General features: G+C 41.1%; 1 long non-coding RNA gene across 1 annotated transcript; it reads left to right on the top strand.

Moving 5' to 3' along the window:
- The first annotated feature begins 135 nt into the window (after window positions 1-135).
- Window positions 136-9,026, top strand: LOC129495770 (uncharacterized). Its single transcript, XR_008661607.1, has 2 exons — window positions 136-580; window positions 5,403-9,026. It is a non-coding gene; the product is annotated as an uncharacterized LOC129495770 (long non-coding RNA).
- Window positions 9,027-24,227: the final 15,201 nt, after the last annotated feature.

The raw sequence follows: 24,227 nt of genomic DNA, 5'->3' as shown, positions 1-24,227 counted from the left end.
TCCCGCCTTGACAAGTGCCGCAAAGCGGGCAGCCTGCTTTCCTTCCCCAAGAGCTTCCCTCCCTTTTACGGCATCTACGGCGCGACTCTTGGGACTTTTTTGCCGTAAAGGGGAAGGCCGTCGCGCGCGCGCGCGCGCGCGCGTGTGTCGGCTGAGGAAGGCTGGGTCTTGCCTGCGAAACTCTTCGATGATTTCTGCTTTGGAGCCGACTGACTCCTGAAGGCGACTTAACAGCAGTGTGTCTTTGCAGAACTATGGTTGTACACACCTGTCAGTTACCCGCCCCCCGTACCCCGCCGGCCGTTGCACATGCTTCGGATTTAGTAAACACTCACGGGGTGTCCTGCGTGTGCCGGGCGGAATCCGTGGAAGGCCGTTCTCGTTCCTGGAGGCACTCGCAGGTCAGGGGAGGAGACGAAGCATCGCCGTGCAGCGGGGTGAGTGCTGGAAGTAGCCCAGCAGCGTTTGAGCCACCTCAGTAGCGGCGTGGGTAGCGGGGAGGCTTTCGAAAGAAGTTCTCAGGGACTGAGCAGAGCCTTAGCCAGGTGAAGGGACGTTCTGGAAGCGAGGGACATGCCAGGTAAGAAAAGAGTGTGGTAGGAAGGTGAAAGAGACCTGGTCGGGTTGCTAAGTCGTGGAGATATTTAAAAGGTGGAGGAGGGGCGCCCGACGGGCTCAGAGGGTGGAGCATCCGACTCTTGATCGTAGGGGAGTTCAAGCCCTGCCTTGGGCATGGTGCCTACTTCAGATAGACAAAGGGACAAAAGGGCAGCCCCAGGGGCCCCCCGGCGTAGCGGCTGCCTTAAGCCCAGGGTGTGATTCTGGAGACTCAGGATGGAGACCCGGGATCGAGACCCAGAGACACGGATGGAGACCCAGAGACCAGGGATAGAGACCTAGGGATTGAGACCCAGGGACCCGGGATTGCGACCCAGGTTCGAGACCCAGAGACCCAGGATTGAGACCCGGGATCGAGACCCAGAGACCCAGGATGGAGACCCGGGTTCGAGACCCAGAGACCCAGGACGGAGACCCACGATGGAGACCCGAGATCAAGACCCAGAGACCCGGGATGGAGACCCAGAGACTCAGGATGGAGACCCAGGATGGAGACCCAGAGACCCGGATGGAGACCCAGGGTCGAGACCCAGAAACCCAGGATGGAGACCCGGGATCGAGACCCAGAGACCAGGAATCGAGACCCAGGGATTGAGACCCAGGATCGAGACCCAGAGATCCAGGATTGAGACCCGGGATCGAGACCCAGGATCGAGACACGGAGACCCAGGACGGAGACCCACAATGGAGACCTGGGATCAAGACCCAGAGGCCTGGGATCGAGACACAGAGACCCGGGATTGAGACCTAGGGATCGAGACCCAGGATTGAAACCCAGGATCAAGACCCAGAGACTCAGGATGGAGACCCGGGATCGAGACCCAGAGACCCAGGATCGAGACCCGGGGTGGAGACCCAGAGACCCAGGATGGAGACCCATGATGGAGACTGGGATCAAGACCCAGAGACCCACGATTGAGCCCCAGGATCGAGACCCAGAGACCCAGGATTGAGACCTAGGGATTGAGACCAGGGATCGAGACCCAGAAACCAGTGATCAAGACCCAGGATCAAGACCCAGAGACTCAGGATGGAGACCTGGGATCGAGACCCAGAGACTCAGGATGGAGACCCGGGATCGAGACCCAGAGACCAGGGATCGAGACCCAGGATCAAGACCCAGAGACCCAGGATCGAGACCCAGGATCGAGACCCCGAGACTGAGGATAGAGACCTGGGATCAAGACCCAGAGACCCAGGATCAAGACCTAGGGATTGAGACCCAGGATCGAGACCCAGAGACTCATGATAGAGACCTGGGATCGAGACCCAGAGACCCAGGATTGAGACCCAGGGATCGAGACCCAGGATCGAGACCCAGAGACCCGTGGATGGAGACCCAGGATCGAGACCCAGAGACCAGGGATCAAGACCCTGAGACCCAGCATTCAGACAGAGACCCGGGATCAAGACCCGGAGACCCAGGATGCAGACTGAGAGACCCCGGGGTCGAGATCCAGAGACCCAGGATCGAGACCCGCATCCAGCTCCGGGCGAGGAGCCTCCTTCTCCCTCTGCCTGTGTATCTGCCTCTCTCTCCATCTCTCACGAATAAATAAATAAAATCTCTTAGAAAAATAAAAAAGGAAAAAAAAAGTCAGCTCCGACCCCGTCACTATCTTGCACTAAAATCTTTGGTGGTCCCTGTTAGCATGCAAATAAAAGCCTAACCTAATGTTTCTAATCTAATACCGAAGGTATTTTCATACATAAATGTCGTCGGTCTCCGATTGTTTGGCTATACCTGTCACATTCTAAAAGTTGTAGCCACAATCTACTGTTTCCTGTAATAGTGTGCTTTCCCATAGGGCTGCAGCTCCTTCCAACAGGAAGTGAAGGTGGAATTTTCTCAGTGGCTGCTTGATTCTGGAGTCCTTGTTTCTGCTTTTTTTTTTTTTTTATCCCCCCCAATAGAATTCATTTAATTCTAGTGCTGGACCTCAAAACACCTTGCATGCTTTTGCTCCCTATCTTGGAAGTCTGGCTGACTTGCCATTCAAACAAACCCAGGCTAGCCTGCTGGAGGAGGAGTGACTACGGGAAGCAGGAACAAGTCACTTTAGCTAAGGACACACAGATAACATGCATGAGCCCAGAACTGCTTAGCTGAACCCACCCCCAAATTGCAAGTTAACAGAAATGTGAGCTAAATAAAGTGTTTTGTGTTAAGCCAGTAAATTCTGGAGGGAATGTGTTATGTGGGATTAGATGATTGGTAATAGTCACTGATCTAGGACGATCCATTAAAATAGAGATTTCAGTGGGAATAAGTATTATAGCTTTATAGCCTTACCTAAAACAAATAACTGATATAAAAAACAAATCATGTTGTGATGATGTTAAATGTATTGGATCTTTCCTCCAAAATCATGGGCATCATTATTAATTTATTAATTAAAATATTGATTATTGTTAGTGGAGTTAAAAAATCCAGGTTGTGTCTGAATTGCCTTAGCACTTTAGAATTGACTTTTTAAAATCAGAGTTTGATAAACTAATATCATAATTGTTTTCCTGTTTTTTTTTTTAGCACAAATGTTTGGAAACTGTGGTGTTGCTTCAAAATTCTTTATTTGCAAAACAGAATTTGTTAAATGTTTCCTTTTTTTAAAAAAAAGATTTTATTTATTTATTCATTAGAGAGAGAGAGAGAGAGAGAAAGGCAGAGACACAGGCAGAGGGAGAAGTAGGCTCCATGCAGGGAGCCCGACATGGGACTCAATCCTGGGTCTCCAGGATCACACCCTAGGCTGAAGGCGGTGCTAAACTGCTGAGCCACCTGACTTCCCAATAAGATTCTATAGGAGACTTCAGTTCTCAAATTCAAAGAGCCTATCATTAATATTCTAAGTAATATGTAAACAACTTTACTATGTGCTTTATATTTTATTTTTTAGCTTTATTTATTTTTAAAAGATTTTTTTTTTTTTTTTTTTTTTTTTTGCTTGAGAGAGAGAGCACAGGAGAGAGAGGGAGAAGCAGGCTTCCTGCAGAGCAGGGACTCAATCCCAGAACCCTGGAATCATGACCTGAGCTTAGGGCAGACACTTAACAGACTGAGTCACCCAGGTGCCGCTGTGGTTTATATATTTTTTTCTTTTTAAAATTTTTATTTATTTATGATAGAGAGAGAGAGAGAGGCAGAGACACAGGCAGAGGGAGAAGCAGGCTCCATGCACCGGGAGCCCGATGTGGGATTCGATCCCGGGTGTTCAGGATCGCGCCCTGGGCCAAAGGCAGGTGCCAAACCACTGTGCCACCCAGGGATCCCCTGTGGTTTATATTTTTAAACAGCACTTAAGTTTGTCTTGGACTCGCTTTTCACGCTATCTAGAAAGTATTTGTGGGGTACAAAATGGGCAATATGTTTGAAATCTGTCTTACTAGTGTGAGATCAGGGATGAGATAGGCAGTCAGAAGGGGCAGCAAGGTAGCATTGTGGGGGAGGCAGAGATAATAGGGTCTATTCTAGAAATGGTAAGTTGTTTAGAAAGGCTGATGTGTGCTGAGGGTGTGTGTGCACATAAGGAAGCAAGAGCTGAGAATAGAAAGTTAGGCTTGACTCCAATCTTGGAGAACCTGCAATGGTCAGTTTAGAAGTTGGTATTTGGTGAAGGAAGGTGGTAATGGGGTAATAGTGTGATGGTTGCAGGCAGTTGTGAGTGAGGTAGGGAGGAGATGGAAGACCACAAGACAGGAGAGTATTTAAGTTGGGGGGTGTGTGTGTGTATGACAGGATTAAACTTGTGTTTTATGACATTATGTCTAGAAACTGAGTGGGGAGGCTGAATTGGAGGGAGATTAGAGGTATAAATTAAGGAGATTGTTGCCGTAAACCAAGGGAGAAAAATGAATGGCTGGACAAAGTTCCTAAGAGTCAGAGTGATGAGACAATACCTAAGGAGAAGTTAATAAGTTAGATTTTATAAGCTTTGTTTACTGATTTGAACGTAAGGTATAAGGCAACCATAGTTGTTTCTCCTTCCTTTTCTTCATAGTGTTTGAGTGACCATTAGTGTTTTACTCATTCCTCTAGGATCAAAATGTAATGCTATTAATCTTTTGTTATCTCTATTTAGTCATGTCTATGCATGTACATATACGTCAACATGAGTATTTATAAAATTCATTGTAGTAAAATTAGACATTCACTGCACTACAAAGAAATTGTAGCAAGTTCTAAAATTTATGGGACTAACAGGGTTCAGAGACAATCTCCTCAAAATGTGCCACTTTGGAATGCAGACTGTTTTGAGCTGAGGCATTTGAGACCCAATAGGCTCAAAAGAACATTTTGCCCCTCCCTTAACTATCTAGAAGAATCTAAATTGGAAGAGTCTTTTCCCAAATAAGAGTTGAACGGAGGGAAATTTTATCTGAATGACCCTTGTGTATGGCAGGGTAGACATCTAATTACCATCATCTGTTCTTATTGTCCTGGGCTTTAACCACCTCCACCCCTCTTCCATTCCTTAGTTCAGGAGGGTATATATGTCTTATTTAACCTTTCTTTCTTTTTTTTTTAAATGTTTATTTATTTATGATAGTCACACAGAGAGAGAGAGAGAGAGGCAGAGACACAGGCAGAGGGAGAAGCAGGCTCCATGCACCGGGAGCCCGACGTGGGATTCGATCCGGGGTCTCCAGGATCGCGCCCTGGGCCAAAGGCAGGCGCCAAACCGCTGCGCCACCCAGGGATCCCTTATTTAACCTTTCTATCTTTTAACTTCTCATGTTTGTGGGATTCCCATACGTACAAAATTAAATTCGATTTTCTTCTTTAGGGAGAGGTTTCTCAACTGAAGGAAAAGGAAAAAAAAAAGGAGGAAAGAAGAAGTATTTGGAAATTGGACAAATGAAAAATTCTCTCTACAAATATTAGTAACTACAGATCTCTGTGTCTGTGTGTGTGTGTGTGTATATATATATATTTGTATATATGTTATATATTGTATATATGTGATATTTTCCTACAGATAGTATTCCCAAAATTTGTACAGTAGCTCTATATAGTTGGTTTGAAGGCAAGCACTTGTAAGGATTGGCTATTCTAAAGCCCTCAGAAATATAAAAACTAACCCAAACACTTTTTAGTTCACGTGATCTAGGATCAATCTTTAATGAATAAAAGCTAATTGAAGTATGTTGGTTTAATTAAAATAGACCTGTCTTTAGAGTTATCAATATTAAATATAACACTTATGGTACTTGGGTTTACTAACCAAATAAGTTTATATTATAACTGTTAAAAATTTTAAACAGCAACAACAACAAAAACAAACCATTTTGGGGGAGAATGGTTGGCTTTGTCTGATGTCTCATGTGAGTAATCTGAATGTAATTATTAGGAGCAATTAAATTGAATAGATACAAATAAGATAAAAAGTTTTTAAGTAAACTTTTAAAATAGTTTTACCAAACTGTTTTGGTAACTTAAAACTTTAAAGTTGCTAAGTTAAGTGATGAGTTAAGTTAAATTCATTGAATATCTAGATCACTTCCAAATAAGGTGAAATAATGAAACTTTAATTACTGAATATAAATGTATTTACTTTTGAATTCCTTATTACAGAGAAATTAAGGATAAATTTGGGACTGTTGGTAAACATGTTTGGTGCTTTATTGAAAGATTATACTATGAAGAAGCACATAGTAATGGTTCTAGAAATTATGAAAAGTATTAAAAATTTTGCCAATCTAAAGAAAGTTGGTATAACAGTACACAGTTGTTTACTTCATAGTTTTCATTAGAAATTAGGTTTCTAAGAGTTAAGGATTCTAATGTAATTAAAGCTACTAGAAATAATCATGGAAACATCTCTGTATGCAAAGAGAATACGATGTGTGTTTTTAGTAAGAAAGGATATAAGGAGTAGAAATGCTTTTTTTTTTTTTTTTTTTTTTGGTTAAAAATAATTTTGTCCTAAAGTGAGGTTGACTTTAGGATGAAATTTGTCTCTATTTAAAAAAGGAAAACATAAGAAAAAATCTGAATATAAAAAAGAAAATTGTAGAAGGTTTCAGGGAAAGGGATCTTCAGAAAGGAATTTTATGCAGGGTCAGTGAGGTAAGAAACAAAAGCAGAAAAAAAATTATTAAATTTCTGTACTATCTATAGCCCATTGACAAGTTCTTGAAACAGACATTCCTCTAAGAACTAAGCTGCCTCGTTGTTAATACTTTGCTAATAGCAAAGGCTATCTTAGCTGGACCCCCAGGATCCTTTTAAGTCTACTTTAACATATAAAAATTCCTTTGGAAACTTCCTTTATCTTTACCTCCCAAGGTATATGTTGGCGATCATATTCCCAAGCATATGGCCCATAAATATACATTGATGACTCAGGTTTTATTAGACAATAATAAATGACCTTTCCCCAACAATATCTAGCCCCTCAACGTCTTGGAAACCTTGCTTCCAAAATTCCTTAGAGACTTAACGCTATTCCCTAATCCCCTCCCAACTTGAAAATATATAGTGGGCCACTCTCTTCATGACCCCAGTGCAGCTTTTTCTGCCCAGGGGTCCAGTCCCTATGCTTTAATAAAACCACCTTTTTTATACCAAAGACGTCTCAAGAATTCTTGGCTGTCGGCTCCAGGCTTTACCTACATTCAAAGCTGTATCAGTCAGGACTGGCTAAGGTAGAAAGAATTTAATTATGTAAATGAGCTTTACTATCCAAAGTATTACTGCTGTAAGTTTAGAATTTTGTTTTTCTCTTTGTTAGAATGACAGTTTTCTCAGATTATTGGTCTCTTCCTAATAAGAGATTGTAAACAAAGGTTTTTCTTTATTTTTAGCATAATGTGTTTCAAAATAAAGATTCTATGTTTTATATTTATCAAGTTTTTGATTTTTTAGGAAAACTGAATATCTTATCTTAAAAGAACTAAGTTTTCGGGGCACCTGGGTGGCTCAGTGGTTGAGCGCCTGCCTTAGGCTCCCTGCAGGGAGCCTGCTTCTCCTTCTGCCTATGTCTCTACTTCTCTCTCTGTGTCTCTCATGAATAAATAAATCTTTTTTAAAAAAGTAAATAAAAGAAATAAGTTTTGCTAACCTTTTATGTTAGCAAGGTTATGTATGTAACCTTCTGTAACCTATGTATGTAACCTATGTAACCTTCTGTGTTTGCCTTTAAAATCTTTTATTGCCACATTGGTTGAATAGATAATTAAGTTTTAAGTTTTGTAATGGTCTCTGATCTTATTTAGGCAAGAACTTTAAAACCTTTTTTTAAAAAAATATTTTTGACAGCGTTGTCTGGGTGGCTCAGTTGGTTAAACGTCTGCCTTTTGCTTAGGTCATGATGCCAGAGTCCTTGGCTCTGTGGAGCCCTGTGTCAGGCTTCCTGCTGGGCTCTTCCAAGAAGAACCTGCTTCTCCCTCTCCCTCTGCCACTCCCCCCTGCTTGTGTGCTCTTTCTCTCTGAAATAAATAAATAAAAATAAACAAATATTTTTTTTTACAAACTTCCAGAAATCAAGTTTTGACTAAATTCTTTTTCATGTAGAAACTTACTATTGAGATATGAGATATTCCCGAGAGTCCCTGAAACATCTCAAAAGATTTGTTCTCTGACCTTATAAAGAGAGAGATTAAACTAGGTAAGCTCATTTGGTATGTTAAATTATATGGGAAGCATTGTCAAATAAATAATGATAAACTGTCTTAGGTTATATTATATGTGTGAATACTAATATAATCTATTTTTTTAGAGATTTATTTATTCATGAGAGACACAGAGAGAGGCAGAGACATAGGCAGAGGGGGAAGCAGGCTCCCCACAGGGAGCCTGATGTGAGACTCTATGCGGGACTGGATGTGGGACTGGATCCTCAGACCCATGATCATGCCCTGAGCAGAAGGCAGATGCTCAACCACTGAGCCACCCAGGAATCCCTAATATAACTATTTATAACATGTATGAAATTTTTAAAATTTTAATATGTCGTAGTATAATGAATGTTATCACTTGTACTTCTAATTACTGAAGTGTCGTATGTCACAGAAATAACCACATTTCCTTGTCAAGTCCATTATAACGAGTTCTCTTCAGTTCTCTAATGATTACAAATTTTTAAAAAGTCTTTTGTCATATACAGACAGCTATTTTACTCTGATACTTTTCCAAAAGCTTCCTTACAAAAGTGCTTCATCCTCAAGGAGATTCATGGAAAGAACTTTTGACAAATACAGGTTTTTCTTAACCTTAATGTCATACTACTGAACTGGGTAAGAATTTCCAGAACTGGTGGGAAAACTGGATTCGAACCCAACAAGAATTAAATAACACAGGACTGAATGAACTGAAGAAGAGGATTATCATTTCTGTGACTTATTTGAAACATTGCTGGTTCTCTAGTGTTTACTTTTTCAGATCTAAATAAACTTTTTCTTTTAAGCTATCTATGACTTACAGCAATTTGGTAAAATATACCTTTGTAAACAAATACAAAACATTTATCTTTTTCTCCCTACTCGATCCCTCCAGAATTTGGACATCCTCAGAGGTTTTTCTTATTTTCATGCAATATAGTTATTTGCATAAGTTCAATAAAATTGTGTTTTATAATAGGATATAATTGGAAACATTGGCTATATTGTCAAGACTTGCCTATATTGTCACTTTTTAAAAAAGATTTTATTTGACAGAGAGAGAGTGCACATGCATATGCACAGGCAGGGGGAGCAGCAGAGGAAGAGAGAAGCAGGCTCTCTGCTGAGCAGAGAGCCCAATGTGGGGCTTGATCCCAGGACCCTGGGATCATGACCTGAGCCGAAGGCACATGCTTAACTGACTCAGCCCCCCAGGCACCCTTAGATTGTCATTTTTGATAGAGATACAGAGACTCACATATGATCAGACAGCTTTAAGGAACTGTAGTGGACCTTACAGAGCCAATGTAGCCCCTTGGAAAAATCAGCCTGGTACCTTGCTTCTTGGGTTCCCTTCAGCCTTACCAGGTGAGAAAGGAAGGTCACTTCCTGACAGGCACAAGTGCCTGACAGGCACCTCAAGATATTTTGGGGACCTTGAGAAGAAGGAACTTACTCAAATATATAGATATTGCTGGCAAATCTGATGGGAAGTATTTGGCTTGGGCCTCAGAGGCTGTTAAAAGTTCAATCTGGGGATCCCTGGGTGGCGCAGCGGTTTGGCGCCTGCCTTTGGCCCAGGGCCGATCCTGGAGACCCGGGATCGAATCCCACGTCGGGCTCCCGGCATGGAGCCTGCTTCTCCCTCTGCCTGTGTCTCTGCCTCTCTCTCTCTCTGTGACTATCGTAAATAAATAAAAATTAAAAAAGAAAAAAAGTTCAATCTGAAGATTCTTTATAAAAAGTTCTAGCAACGTAGATTTAAAAAGCCTATATGGTTACTCACTCTTCTTGCTGCAATTATGTAAATAATCAGGCCAAGTTTTTTGAAACCAGACTTCATCTAATTTGGCTATCTTTGGTGGAAATGAGGGTGATTTTAGAGAGAAAAACTGTGTTTCAGTAACACACCTTTGTGGATGTTAGATCTTTGAGGGTTTATTTTTGCCTATAAACTTGACTGGATCATGAATTCTGATTTCCTAAAATATCTGGCTAAGACTCTCCAAACTAAAATTTACAATTTCTCCTTTTTAAAAAAGATTTTATTTATTCATGAGAGACACAGAGAGAACAAGAGGCAGAGACACAGGCAGAGGGAAAAGCAGGCTCCATGCAGGGAGCCCGACATGGGACTCAATTCCGTGTCTCCAGGATCACACCCAGGGCCTATGGCAGCGCTAAACCACTGAGCCACCGGGGCTGCCCTCTCCCTTCTTTTTGACTTGGAATCTTTGAGAACTAAAGCTGCCCTTTTTTTTTCCTGGAGTCCGGCAAACTCAAGCTGTATGACATGATACCGATGTCAGAGAAATCATCCCAACAGCCTATGTTTAGATGATCTTTGTGCTGTTACTGAATGGGCCACTCAGATCACCAGAGACATTCAAACTTCAAATCAGGAAAGTCTTTCAGATAGCCACTGTCTGCCATTGCTCTCTCTGAAGATGCCTCTCATCTGACATCTAGAAATCTTCTCACTGGCAGCACTCAAGACTCAGATCCTGGGTTTATAATTTGCTCCAGTCATTAACGTTTGTTTTTCTTTTGTTACCTGATTGCTTGCACAATATAGGCCTAACTTTGGGAGCCCACCTATAAGACTGCCTCCTGAAATGAGACACAATTATTTAACTCAACTGACTTATTTATTCTCAAGACTGAGGCTGATTTATTGAGATATGAACTAATCTATCAGTTTAGCTTTTGGATTATGAAACTTTCTTCCAAGTTTCAAAGGTGGGGCTAAAGGAATTTAGAACAAGTTTCCCCAAAATGCACTGCTTTGGCAGATGTACTGTTTTGAGCGGAAGGCAATTGAGACTATGCAGACTCAAGAGAAACTGTTGCTCCTTCCTTAACTACCTAGAAGAATCTAAATTGGGGGATTCTTTCCCTGAATAAGAGTTATAACCAGAGATACACTTTTTTAAAAAAAGTTATTTATTCATGAGAGACACACACACACACAGAGAGAGAGAGAGAGAGAGGAAGAGACATAGGCAGAGGGAAAAGCAGGCTCCATGCAGGAAGCCCACTGGGAGACCCAGTCCTGGAACTCTGGGATCACACCCTGAGCCAAAGGCAGAGGCTCAACCGCTGAGCCACCCAGGCGTCCTAACCAGAGATACATTTTATCTGAATGGCCTATCTGTATGGCAGGGGAAACATCTAGTTACCAAACATCTGTTCTTATTGCCTCATGCACTGACCTCCTTGCCTTTGATGCTATAGACTCCTATTCCATTCCTTAGCTCATGATGGCATGTATACCTCATTTTACCTTTCTGTCTTTGAACCTTTCATGGCTGTGGTGTTCCCATATATACAAAATTAAATTTGATTTTCTTTTGTTAAACTGTCTCATGTTTAATTCTTAGACCAGTAGAAGAACCTTTAAGTGTGGATTAAATTTTTCTCCCAACAGGATACATTCACTGGCCACAATAATATACCTGAACAAAATAAAGACATGCTCATTGAAAAAAAGTCTGTGTAACTTGATGTTTAAAAACCATACTCCTGAATAAATGTAAATCACAGTTTATACCTGTATAATTAAAGCAATCCATTTCAACGTCTGTGGCATTTGGGGGCACTTGGGTGGCTCAGTTGGTTAAGCATCTGGCTCTTGGTTTTGGCTCAAGTCATGATATCAGGGTCCCGGGATCAAGTCCTGCTTTGGGCTCCCTGCTCAGTGGGGAGTCTGAGGATTTTCTCTCTCCCTCTGCCTCTCCCTCTGCTCTTGGGTGTGTGCTCTCTCTCTCTCTCAAATAAATAAATAAATCTTAAAAAAAAAAAAAAAAAAAGATCAGTGGCATTTGGCCAAAAATTTCTCAGGAGAAAACCAGAACTTTGAGTGAGTTTATTACATAACAATAAAACAGTAGGGACGCCTGCGTGGCTCAGCAGTTTTAGTGTCTGCCTTCGGCACAGGGTGTAATGCTGGAGTCCCGGGATTGAGTCTCACATTGGGCTCCCTGTGTGGAGCCTGCTTCTCCCTCTGCATATGTCTCTGCCTCTCTTTCTGTATCTCTCATGAATAAAAAATAAAATCTTAAAAAAAAAGACTGAAAATTAATGAACAAACTTTTAATTCACGGTAGAGAGAAGAGTGGCATTAGCACGATAGTGGAAAAGGAAGTTCCAGCTCTCATTTCCACTCAGAGACACCGATTTAACAATGATAATGTGCCCAAAATACCTTTAAGAGTCCAGAATGCAGTTAAGATTTTGCAATGAGGGCAGCCCGGGTGGCTTAGCGGTTTAGTGCCACCTTCAGCCCAGGGTGTGATCCTGGAGTCCCGGGGTCGAGTCCTGCGTCGGGCTCCCTGCATGGATCCTGCTTCTCCCTCTGCCTGTGTCTCTGCCTCTCTCTGTGTCTCTCTGGAATAAATAAGTAATATCAAAAAAAATTATTCTCAATGCTTCAGAGTAGTACAAACCAAGAGCCACCATGTTGAAAAGGCTTAGAACAATCCACTTTATCTACTTCAGTCTCTCCCTAAGCCAGCACAGTACAAAAAAATCACGTTGGCCTCTTTCAGAGGAAAGAGTAGAGGGGATCCCTGGGTGGCTCAGCGGTTTGGCGCCTGCCTTTGGCCCAGGGCACGATCCTGGAGTCCCGGGATCGAGTCCCACGTCAGGCTCCCGGCATGGAGCCTGCTTCTCCCTCCTCCTGTGTCTCTGCCTCTCTCTCTCTCTCTCTGTATGTCTATCATAAATAAATAAATCTTTAAAAAAAAAAAAAAGAAAGAGTAGAGCATGCCACAAAGGTCTTGGCCTATCTGGGAGCTGTCGGAGGGGTTGGTTTCTGTCTCACCTCCATAGCACCAATGGACCTGCCATACATAGTTCATGAAGGCAGCTAAGAACAAAGGAAATGCGAAGAATGGCTTGCTGCATGCCCAGCACAGCTCTGCTAAATAGGAAGAAGTTGCAGAACTTGGGCTTCTCCACAGGAAGAACAATGGAGCATCTTTCCATGGCCTGGCCCTTGGTAAGGCAGTCAGACACCAGAGGGAGAAAGAGATTATAGGCTCCTCAAGAAAAAGACATAAAGGCTGGGTTGAAGGGGAGATCTATTTTTAACTCTTTGAGGAACCTCCACACAGTTTTCCAGAGTGGCTGCACCAGTTCACATTCCCACCAACAGTACAGGACGGTTCCCCTTTCTCCACATCCTCTCCAACATTTATGATTTCCTGCCTTGTTAATTTTCCCCATTCTCACTGGTGTGAGGTGGTATCTCATTGTGGTTTTGATTTGTATTTCCCTGATGGCAAGTGATTCGGAGCATTTCCTCATGTGCTTGTTGGCCATGTCTGTGTCTTCCTCTGTGAGATTTCTGTTCATGTCTTTTGCCCATTTCATGATTGGATTGTTTCTTTGCTGTTGCGTTTAATAAGTTCTTTATAGATCTTGGATACTAGCCCTTTATCTGATATGTCATTTGCAAATATCTTCTCCCATTCTGTAGGTTGTCTTTCAGTTTTTTTTATATATATATAAATTAATTTTTATTGGTGTTCAATTTACCAACATACAGAAGAACACCCAGTGCTCATCCCGTCAAGTGTCCCCCTCAGTGCCCGTCACCCATTCACCCCCACCCCCCGCCCTCCTCCCCCTCCACCACCCCTAGTTCATTTCCCAGAGTTAGAAGTCTTTATGTTTTGTCTCCCTTTCTGATATTTCTCACACATTTCTTCTCCCTTCCCTTATATTCCCTTTCACTATTATTCATATTCCCCAAATGAATGAGAACATACACTGTTTGTCCTTCTCCGGTTACTGTGGCCAAGTTCAAAAAGGGTGTTGCCTGAGTTCTCCTCTGGGATTTTGATGGAATCTTGTCTCACATTTAGATCTTTCATCTATTTTGAGTTTATCTTTGTGTATGGTGCAAGAGAGTGGTCCAGTTTCATTCTTCTGCATGTGGATGTCCAATTTTCCCAGCACCATTTATTGAAGAGACTGTCTTTCTTCCAGTGGATCGTCTTTCCTCCTTTATCGTATATTAGTTGACCATAAAGTTCAGGGTCCACTTCTGGGTTCTCTATTCTGTTCCATTGATCTATATGTCTGTTTTTGTGCCAGTACCACACTGTCTTGATGAACACAGCTTTGTAGTACAACCTGAAATCTGGCATTGTGATGCCCCCAGATATGGTTTTCTTTTTTAAAATTCCCCTGGCTGTTCGGGGTCTTTTCTGATTCCACACAAATCTTAAAATAACTTGTTCTAAGTCTCTGAAGAAAGTCCATGGTATTTTGATAGGGATTGCATTATACGTGTAAATTGCCCTGGGTAAAATTGACATTTTCACAATATTAATTCTGCCATCCATGAGCATGGAATATTTTTCCATCTCTTTGTGTCTTCCTCAATTTCTTTCAGAAGTGTTCTATAGTTTTTAGGATATATTTTGAGAACCATTTGAATGGTAAATGGTTCTCCAACCTTTTATTTTCAGGTTGTAGGTGTCCTTCTGTCTAAAATGAGTCTCTTGTAGACAGCAAATAGATGGGTCCTGCTTTTTTATCCAGTCTGAAACCCTGCGCCTTTTGATGGGGTCATTAAGCCCATTCACGTTCAGAGTTACTTTGACAGATATGAGTTTAGTGTCATCATGATATCTATTTAGTCCTTGTTTTTGTGGATTGTTCCACTGAACTTCTTCTTAAAGGGGAATTTTAAGAGTCCCCCTTAAAATTTCTTGCAGAGCTGGTTTGGAGGTCACATATTCTTTCAGTTCCTGCCTGTCTTGGAAGCTCTTTATCTCTCCTTCCATTTTGAATGAGAGCCTTGCTGGATAAAGTATTCTTGGTTGCATGTTCTTCTCATTTAGGACCCTGAATATATCCTGCCAGCCCTTTCTGGCCTGCCAGGTCTCTGTGGAGAGGTCTGCTGTTACCCTAATATTCCTCCCCATGAAAGTCAGGGACTTCTTGTCTCTTGCTGCTTTAAGGATCTTCTCTTTATCTTTGGAATTTGCAAGCTTCACTATTAGATGTCGAGGTGTTGAACGGTTTTTATTGATTTTAGGGGGGGGGATCTCTCTATTTCCTGGATCTGAATGCCTGTTTCCCTTCCCAGATTGGGAAAGTTTTCAGCTAGGATTTGTTCAAATACATATTCTGGCCCTCTGTCCCTTTCGGCGCCCTCGGGAACCCCAATTAAACGTAGGTTTTTCTTCCTTAGAGTGTCATTTATTTCCCTTAATCTGTCTTCATGGTTCTTTAATTGTTTATCTCTTTTTTCCTCAGTTTCCCTCTTTGCCATTAACTTGTCTTCTATGTCACTCACTCGTTCTTCCACCTCGTTAACCCTCGTCGTTAGGACTTCTAGTTTGGATTGCATCTCATTCAATTGATTTTTAATTTCTGCCTGATTGGATCTAAATTCTGCAGTCATGAAGTCTCGTGAGGCCTTAATGCTTTTTTCTAGAGCCACCAGTAGCTGTATAATGGTGCTTCTGAATTGGCTTTCTGACATTGAAGTGTAATCCAGATTTTGTAACTCTGTGGGAGAGAGGGCTGTTTCTGATTCTTTCTTTTGAAGTGTGGTTTTCCTTCTAGTCATTTTGCTCAGTGCAGAGTGGCCAAAAACAAGTTGTATTGGAACACGGGGGAGTATCACTGGTCCGTCTAGCTGGTCTTCTGGGGGAGGGGCCTGCTGTGCTGATTTTCAGGTGTTAGCACTTGGGGGAGCTGCTCTGCCCCTGCCTGCTGCAGGGCTCAGCGGGGGTTGTTTACCCCGTCAGGCCCCAGGAGGAACAGTCGCAGTTGCTATGGCAACTCTGGAAGCCTGGATTCAGCCTCCGCAGGAACTACGGGGCTCGGGGCTCTCTCCGTCCGCAGGGCCTGGAGGCTCCGGGGCGGGGCCGCTGATCTGCTCAGCTCGGGGCAGGAGCGTCCTCGCTGTCCTGGGCCCTCCCGGCCTCTGCCTGTCCCGGGGGAGGCCGGATCCTGGGCTGTGTCCCGGCGCCCTGTGCTCCGGGGCCTGCGCTGTGGGATTCGCGCTCCCGCCCCGCAGCTCCCTCCCTGGAGCCGCTCCCGAGCCCCTCCGAGCTGCTCCGGTCGGTCCCGCCGTGCGCGCTGCAGCCCTTAGGGAGCTCGGCGCACTCTCCCGGGGCGCAGGTGTCTGTTAGTGTCCCAGGGAGCCCGAGGGCATCCCCGCCCTCCTGGGTCCTGCTCCAACTCCCTGCGAGCCCCTTTCCGCCCGCCCGGGAAGGTTGGTGCAGCTCCTGCTCCTCCGGGACGGGGCTCTCCTGTCCTGGGGACACTCGCCCCGGCCTCAGCCCGGCTCCTCGCGGGGCCCCTCCCCCTCGGAGGCCTTTTGTTCCTTTATTTCTTTTTCCCCGTCTTCCTACCTCGATAGAAGCGCGAACTCTTCTCACTGTAGCGTTCCAGCTGGTCTCTCTTTACATCTCAGGCCGAATTTGTAGATTTTCAGGATGGTTTGAAGGTTATCTAGGTAATTTGGTGGGGACAGGTGACTCGGGGACCCTGCTCTTCCGCCATCTTGCCCCTCCTCCTGTCTTTCAGTTTTGTTGACTGTTTCTTTTGCTGTGCAAAAGCTTCTTATCTTGACGAAGTCCCAATAGTTCATTTTTGCTTTTGTTTCTCTTGCCTTCATGAATGTATCTTGCAAGAAGTTACTGTGGCCAGGTTAAAAAAGGGTGTTGCCTGTGTTCTCTAGGATTTTGATGGAATCTTGTCTCACATTTAGATCTTTCCTCCATTTTGAGTTTATCTTTGTGTATGGTGCAAGAGAGTGGTCTAGTTTCATTCTTCTGCATGTGGATGTCCAATTTTCCCAGCACCATTTATTGAAGAGACTGTCTTTCTTCCAGTGGATAGTCTTTCCTCCTTTGTCGAATATTAGTTGACCATAAAGTTGAGGGTCCACTTCTGGATTCCTGGGGATTTACCCCAAAGATACAGATGCAATGAAACGCCAGGACACCTGCACCCCGACGTTTATAGCAGCAATGTCCACAATAGCTAAACTGTGGAAGGAGCCTCGGTGTCCATCGAAAGATGAATGGATAAAGAAGATGTGGTTTTTGTATACAATGGAATATTCCTCAGCCATTAGAAAGGACAAATACCCACCATTTGCTTCGACGTGGATGGAACTGGAGGGTATTATGCTGAGCGAAATAAGTCAATCGGAGAAGGACAAACATTATATGGTCTCATTCATTTGGGGAATGAATTCATTTTGTTCATATAAAAAATAGTGAAAGGGAAAAGGAGAAAAAATGAGTGGGAAATATCAGAAAGAGAGACAGAACATGAGAGACTCCTAACTCTGGGAAACAAACAAGGGGTGGGGGAAGGGGAGGTGGGCGGGGGGTGGGGGTGACTGGGTGACAGGAACTGAGGGGGACACTTGATGGGATGAGCACTGGGTGTTATTCTGTATGTTGGCAAATTGAACACCAATAAAAAATAAATTTACAAAAAAAAAGAGAAAAAGACATAAAGGCTAGCAATAGATAAAATAGAAAAGCAATAGAAAAAACCAACAAAACAAAGAGTTGGTTTTTTGAAAAGATAAATAAAATTGATAAACTGTTATCTAGATTAGCAGAAAAAAAGAAAATTCATTAAGCTAGAAAAGATCAAAATATACCTTAATTTAGTCGATTAAAGAAGAAATTGTAATTATCCTGAAAGAACCAAATGTCATTTGGTAGGATCAATATTCTGTCATAATTAAACAAAATCTTGGTAAGTTGAGAATAGGTGATGATGCTTTAATTAAATAAAGGGCATTTCCCCACCACCTACAGCAACCATCATCCTAAAACATTGCAAGTATTCTCATTAGAGTCATGGGCAAGATAAGGATTCTTGCTCTTTTAAAATAAACTTGAACCAATGCTGTAAGAAAAATACTTTTTTATTCAATTTTAGGAATTTAAAAAAATAAACTGCTTCTATTTGCAGACAATATGATTTTCTACATATATTCTCCTGGATTTTCTCAATTGACATAGTAACAAAAATTATAAATGTTTATGGAGTAAATATAACAGGAGATGTGTAAAATTTTATGGAAAAACCTAAAGCTTATAAAAGGACCCCTTCCCCCCAAAAAAGATTTAATCTAGAGAAAGCTATAATCATTATTGTAAATATGTCAGTTCTCCCCAAATATACTTCAAATAAAATTCCATTGCGATAAAAATCCCAACTTAATCTTTTATGGAACTTAACAAAATTATTCTAAAATGTATATGATTTCAAAAATTAATTTTGGAGGTGAAAAGAGATTTTATATTTGAAATGACAATGCATTTTTTTTAAAGATTTTATTTATTCATGAGAGACAGAGAGAGAGATAGAGAAAGAGAGAGAGGCAGAGGGAGAAGCAGGCTCCATTCAGGAAGCCTGATGTGGGACTCGATCCCAGGACTCCAGGATCACGCCCTGAGCCAGAGGCAGATGCTCAACCGCTGAGCCACCCAGGCGTCCCTTGACTATGATTTTGATTTAATCATTTTTGATGATGGTGTCTTCAAGTTCTTGATGATCACCATCAACGACAAACTTTGCTTACACAAGTAAACAATAAATTCACAAAATTACTTGTTTCACAGTCCTCTGTTGTGTACCTCCTCCAGCTCTATTCTAGCCTCTCTACTTCCCCAGCTGTGCTCCATGGACATCTAGAACCTTGCATAGAAGAGCTATGGTACATACATGCAGCCAGAGAGTAATAAGGTTGAGCAGCCATTCTTTAAGGATGAACAAAAAGTTTGATCCAAAGACTGAGGAAAGAAACAGAGGATCCAAGAGATCTTATGAAAAAAATTCCTTGGTGCTCTTCTTTTAGGGAAGGTTGTTCCCAGCCTGGCACGTCTAAGCATGGTGATGATAATCAGTATGGCACAAACAGCCAAAATACTCAGGGAGACAGCTAAGTTCAGTGAAGAATATTTTAATACTCTTTATAAGACATGCAAAGATTCCTGTCTTGTTGAGGCACTAAATATTAAAATATTTCCATGGAAGAGTTCTATTGCTCTATGGAGTTGCATATTTTTTCCTTTTTCCATTTTTTAAATTCTGAGAAGTAATTTTGAAACTTAACATGGATTGCAATTTTTTTTTTACACTTTCTGTGTTTCTGAAAGGCTCTTCAAACATTGATGTTTCCTTAATTTAGCCATCTCATCTTTCCACAAGCATTTTATTATTGAATCTAATTTGGTTCTATAAATGATTGATTAACTTGTGAATTGTTCTATAATTTTGTGACTTCTTTTAAGGCCATAGTTAAAGTGTTTCTCATGTTAATTATTATTATTTTTTAAATCACATATGCCAGTGAACAAGTTAGTAATGGCTAATTAAGAAAGGAAGATTTTTAAAGTTCTGGGAAGAGAAGTCTCTGCTGGAGGTGTAACACTGATATTATTTAACTCTGAAGGAATACTTTGTAGATGAGTACCAAGAGAAGAAATTGTAGTTTAATGGAAAAAATGTAAACTTTGCATTCAAGTGGGCAAAGATTTGAATCCCACTTTGTCACTTACCGGTAGCATGGTTTTTAGCAAGTTACGTTATTTTTTTGGAATCCACATTTCTTCATTTATAAAATGAGGATAATAATTTCATATTGTGGGATGACTGGCATAGTATTGAATGAGATCCTATATGTGAAACATCTATTGGATTACCTCACATATTAGGATTAATTTATATATATACACTGGCCATGGAAATATAACCTTGCCTAGTATTAAATGTATGTAGGCTAGAACTCTTCCCCTAATTTATCTCAATCTGCAGGTATTAGTCCACCTAATATGTATTCATTAATTTAAACATTCATTCATTAATTTTGTAGCAGGATCAGCTATTCAACTTAATTTATTGTATTCTGCTTTTTTTCTATAATATTCTTGATGATCTCCATATTTCTGCTGCTAGATCTTGCCCTTTAGGAGATAATCAAAATTAAAGATTGCTTAGAACTTTTAAGTGTTTATTTTTAAATAAACAGATGACCCAGGTATGAATCAATGCAGCATATTTTTCTTAAGGTATGCAAAGAGACGTACTGTGTATTAGAGGCCCACTTTCTTCAGGAGAATGGGGCAGTGTTTTCCCTCTGGTTCTGTGCAGCCATACATAAGGACATGATTTCCTCTGGAGTCAGGACTGCTAGGTAGGAAATGTTAACCAGTAAGTAAATCAGTAAAGTAAATTAGCCATAAGGGTAAGTGCAGTAATCTTATATGTAGGGATATTTTCACTGAGTATTTCAGTTCTATTATACAAAAATAAAGGCCATTTATAAAAAATAACTTCTTACATAACCTTTGAAAGTGGCTTAACTATAACAAAAAAAAAAGAAGGTGACCTTGCAAACCTTATGAGCTTATTTGAACTTTTTTTTTTTTGAACGCTTATCTTGTCCTGCATAAATTATTTTTTCAAGAAGCAATGGAATCATGTTTTGTTCTGGAGTCTCAGTGCTATTTCCCTGATCCAAATATGAGCCTCTTAGATGAGAATCCAACAGCTTAGAAATGCCGGGCCATCTGAGAGAAGTGGGAGCTGGAGCTAAATTCTGAACTGTGGCTAACACGTTAGAATTGTAACTAACTGAAAGGAGAGTGTTGTCATGAAAATGGTGGAACAGGAGTTTTCTCCCATCTACCCCTCAAAGAACACTGATGTCGCAGTCATCCATGGATGACAGAACCTTTGTGGAAGTCCAAGAGTCCAGTAGTGAAGTTCTAGCACACTGTTGGAACAAGAAATTTCAAGATTTGACACATTCAAGAAGGTAAGATAAATAGCTTGACTCTACCCATGTCATCCCTCTGCCAGTACAGCACAGCTCAGGACTTCTTGACTTGTGATTTTTCCCACAGAAGAAAGTGAGAGTGTGAGTGAGTGTCTAGCTTCAAGATACTGCCAAAGAAGCCCACTTGTCTCTTGCCTCATCCAGGTACTGAGCTGTGGGCAGAATGATGGGGAGAGTTCAGTGGCTGAGAGAATAGGAGCGAGGGTCCAGAATGTAACATAACAAAGGGATGTGGATCCTACTAACCACATCACAGTCTCCATCAGGAAGCCTGCCATGAGCTGCTGGGAATCCCCCCAACTCACTAACAGGTACTGTGTGTGCTTTGTGCACCTCACCTATACACAATCCCACTCCTTGGCTGGCTCCCTGGCCATGCTCCCAAGGGTGCAGAGAGCTTTTTCAGACAGCTAGTGATTATGTGCAGAAAGCTGGCTCAAACAGGAGGGCCTGGGAGAAACCACAAACTTGAGCACTCAGCATCATGCTAGGGAAAGCAAAGGGGAGACTGCAAGCCTGGCTTTTCAAGATCAAGAAAATGTGTACATGCTTGAGAATTCGGTCACAAAAGGGAGTAAGAAGTGTGGGGCAGGTGTACCCATAGAAAAGGGCTGAGAAAAACCTCAGAATCTCTAGTAGAGCTGAGAAGGTATTTCTTTCCCAAAGCCAGTCAATAAAGACTGAGGAGATGACTACTTCTTTAAATGCAAAGACAATAATTCAAGACTTCAAAGAACACGGAAAATGAGGATATATGACACCACCAAAGGAATACAATAATGTTCTAGGAATCCAAAGAGTAGAGATCTGTGATTTACCTGATACAGAGTTCAAAATAGCAGTTTTAAGGAAACTTATTTTTTAAAAGATTTTATTTATTTATTCATGAGAGACACACACAGAGAGAGAGAGAGAGAGGCAGAGGCACAGGCAGAGGGAGGAGCAGGCTCCATATAGGGAGCCCGATGTGGGACTTGATCCCAGGTCTCCAGGATCACGCCGGGGACTGAAGGTGGCACTAAACCGCTGAGCCACTTGGGCTGCCTTTCTCTTCTGTCTTGAGTAATATCTCTCTACGTCCCTTTTATAAAGATATATATTAATAATATATAAATATATCTATATATATCTATCTTAGGGCCTAATCCAGATAATCTAGTAAGATGTCCCTCATCACAAGATCTTTATTTTTTATTTTTTTAAAAATATTTTATTTATTTATTTGAGAGAGAGAAAGAGCACACAGTCAGCAGAGAGGGGCACAGGGAGAAGGAGAAGCAGACTGCCTGCTGAGCAGGGAGCCCGATCCCTGATGCTGATGCCTGCCAATGCCTGCTGATGCAGGACTCCATCCCAGGACCCTGGGATCATGACCTGAGCTGAAGGCAGATGCTTAACCGAGTTACCCAGGTGCCCATCTCAAGATCTTTAATCACATCTGTAAAGACTCTTTTTGCATATAAAGTAAGATACAGAGTTTCCAGGAAAAGGACCTGGACATTTTAACGAATTAAAATGTAGTTTTATATAAAATATTATATTAATTTCAGGTATATAATATAATGGTTTGAAAATTCTGTACATTATGCTCACCATGATAAGTCACCATCTAGATCTGGACATATTTTTGAAGGTCATGATTTAGCCTATTACACTTTATAGAGGTGAACGCAAGGATTTGGAAATAAAACATATTCTTTAACTGGTATCACTATAAAGAATTTAGACAAAGTGAGTAAAAAGCAATATATAGTTTTTATTAATATAAATTTTGGACTTAGAATTATGCTTTTTTTTGCAGGTGCATCTTACATTGATTTAATAAATGTTGATTAAAATAACTGTTATCTGTTAGGCATTGTTCATCCATGAACTTGTCTTCCTGACAATGACTCTTTGATTTTGTTTGTTTATTTATTTGAGATATAATTAATATATAATAGTATATTGATTTCAGGTGTACAGCATTAAAATATTTTCTACACACAGAAGTAGGCATATTATGCCCTTTTATCTGTTGTGTGTACATGTGTGTGTGTTTGCTTAAAATTTTTGACCTGAAGGAAAGTGGTGAAAAACATGTTGTGCACTAGGAACTTAGGCTTCAATTACAAGCAAAAGAATTTGAACTGTAAAGAATTTGAATATGTAGCTGGAGGTGGATTTGGTATATGTAGTTGGGGACTGGGCAGGAAGAAGGAGGTTTTGTGTATGAGTGTATACATTTTAAAGCAAATATTATCTTTAAGACTATACTTATTAGCCATTTAGAATTTCTTATTTACAAAAAGATTTCTTCAAGAATTTTTTTTTCCTGTTAAAATACCGTCATCCTGGTTTTCAGGTGGTGAAACATTAAATAGTAATTGTAGATAACAAATGATTTTGTCAAAACAAACATGTCGGTTAAGGTGAACATGAAACCAGTAACACAGAAGTCCACTAAAAATGAAGATAAACCCATAGATATACTCTACTTTAGGAGACTGAATCATTGGTGTCAAGATTAGAAACAAAGATACAGCTATGGATCCAAATACAAATGGCAAACGCACCTGAAAGTTTAAAAAAAAAAAGATTAAGATTAGTGATGACCTTTTCCTCAAAAGTTTCTGTAAACAACATAAGAACATTCCCTTTGTATTTGGAACAAACGTTTTCAAACACCAGGGAGAAAATTGCGAATATATTTTCACATAATATTTAAAGAGACAGTCTCAGTATTATATTATAGAAAGTAAATCAGTGGCAGACTTAATGATCCTAAAAAAAGTGGAATTGTATTTATTTATTTATATTTATTCCATAGTTTTTATGAATGCCTACTCTATTCATCAGATATTGTCATTTATTTACTAAAATCAGTACTTTATTTTCTGGCATAGGAAAAAAAGATACATTGTAAGAAATCTTTGTCAAAAGTTAAACATTAGCTATGTCATTCTAGTATTAGTTATTGAAGCTTGTTTAGTTTTGGGAATTTGGAAATCAGCCACGTTGGCATAACTGTATTTGGTTATAAGGCTTCTTTACTCGGGCACGTGCCAATTTTTCTTAGAGTGGCACTATTAAGTAATAAATATAACAGAAACGTTGGAATCAGAAAAGTCTGATTGGAAATGCAACCTCTGATATATTTTTTTAAAGATGTTATTTATTTATGAGAGAGAGAGAGAGA

Source organism: Nyctereutes procyonoides, unplaced genomic scaffold (genome assembly GCF_905146905.1).
Source record: "Nyctereutes procyonoides isolate TBG_1078 unplaced genomic scaffold, NYPRO_anot_genome, whole genome shotgun sequence".
NCBI classification, from domain to species: Eukaryota; Metazoa; Chordata; class Mammalia; order Carnivora; family Canidae; genus Nyctereutes; species Nyctereutes procyonoides.
Note: the sequence above shows the minus strand (reverse complement) of the source record. Positions and strands in the feature narration are given on the sequence as shown.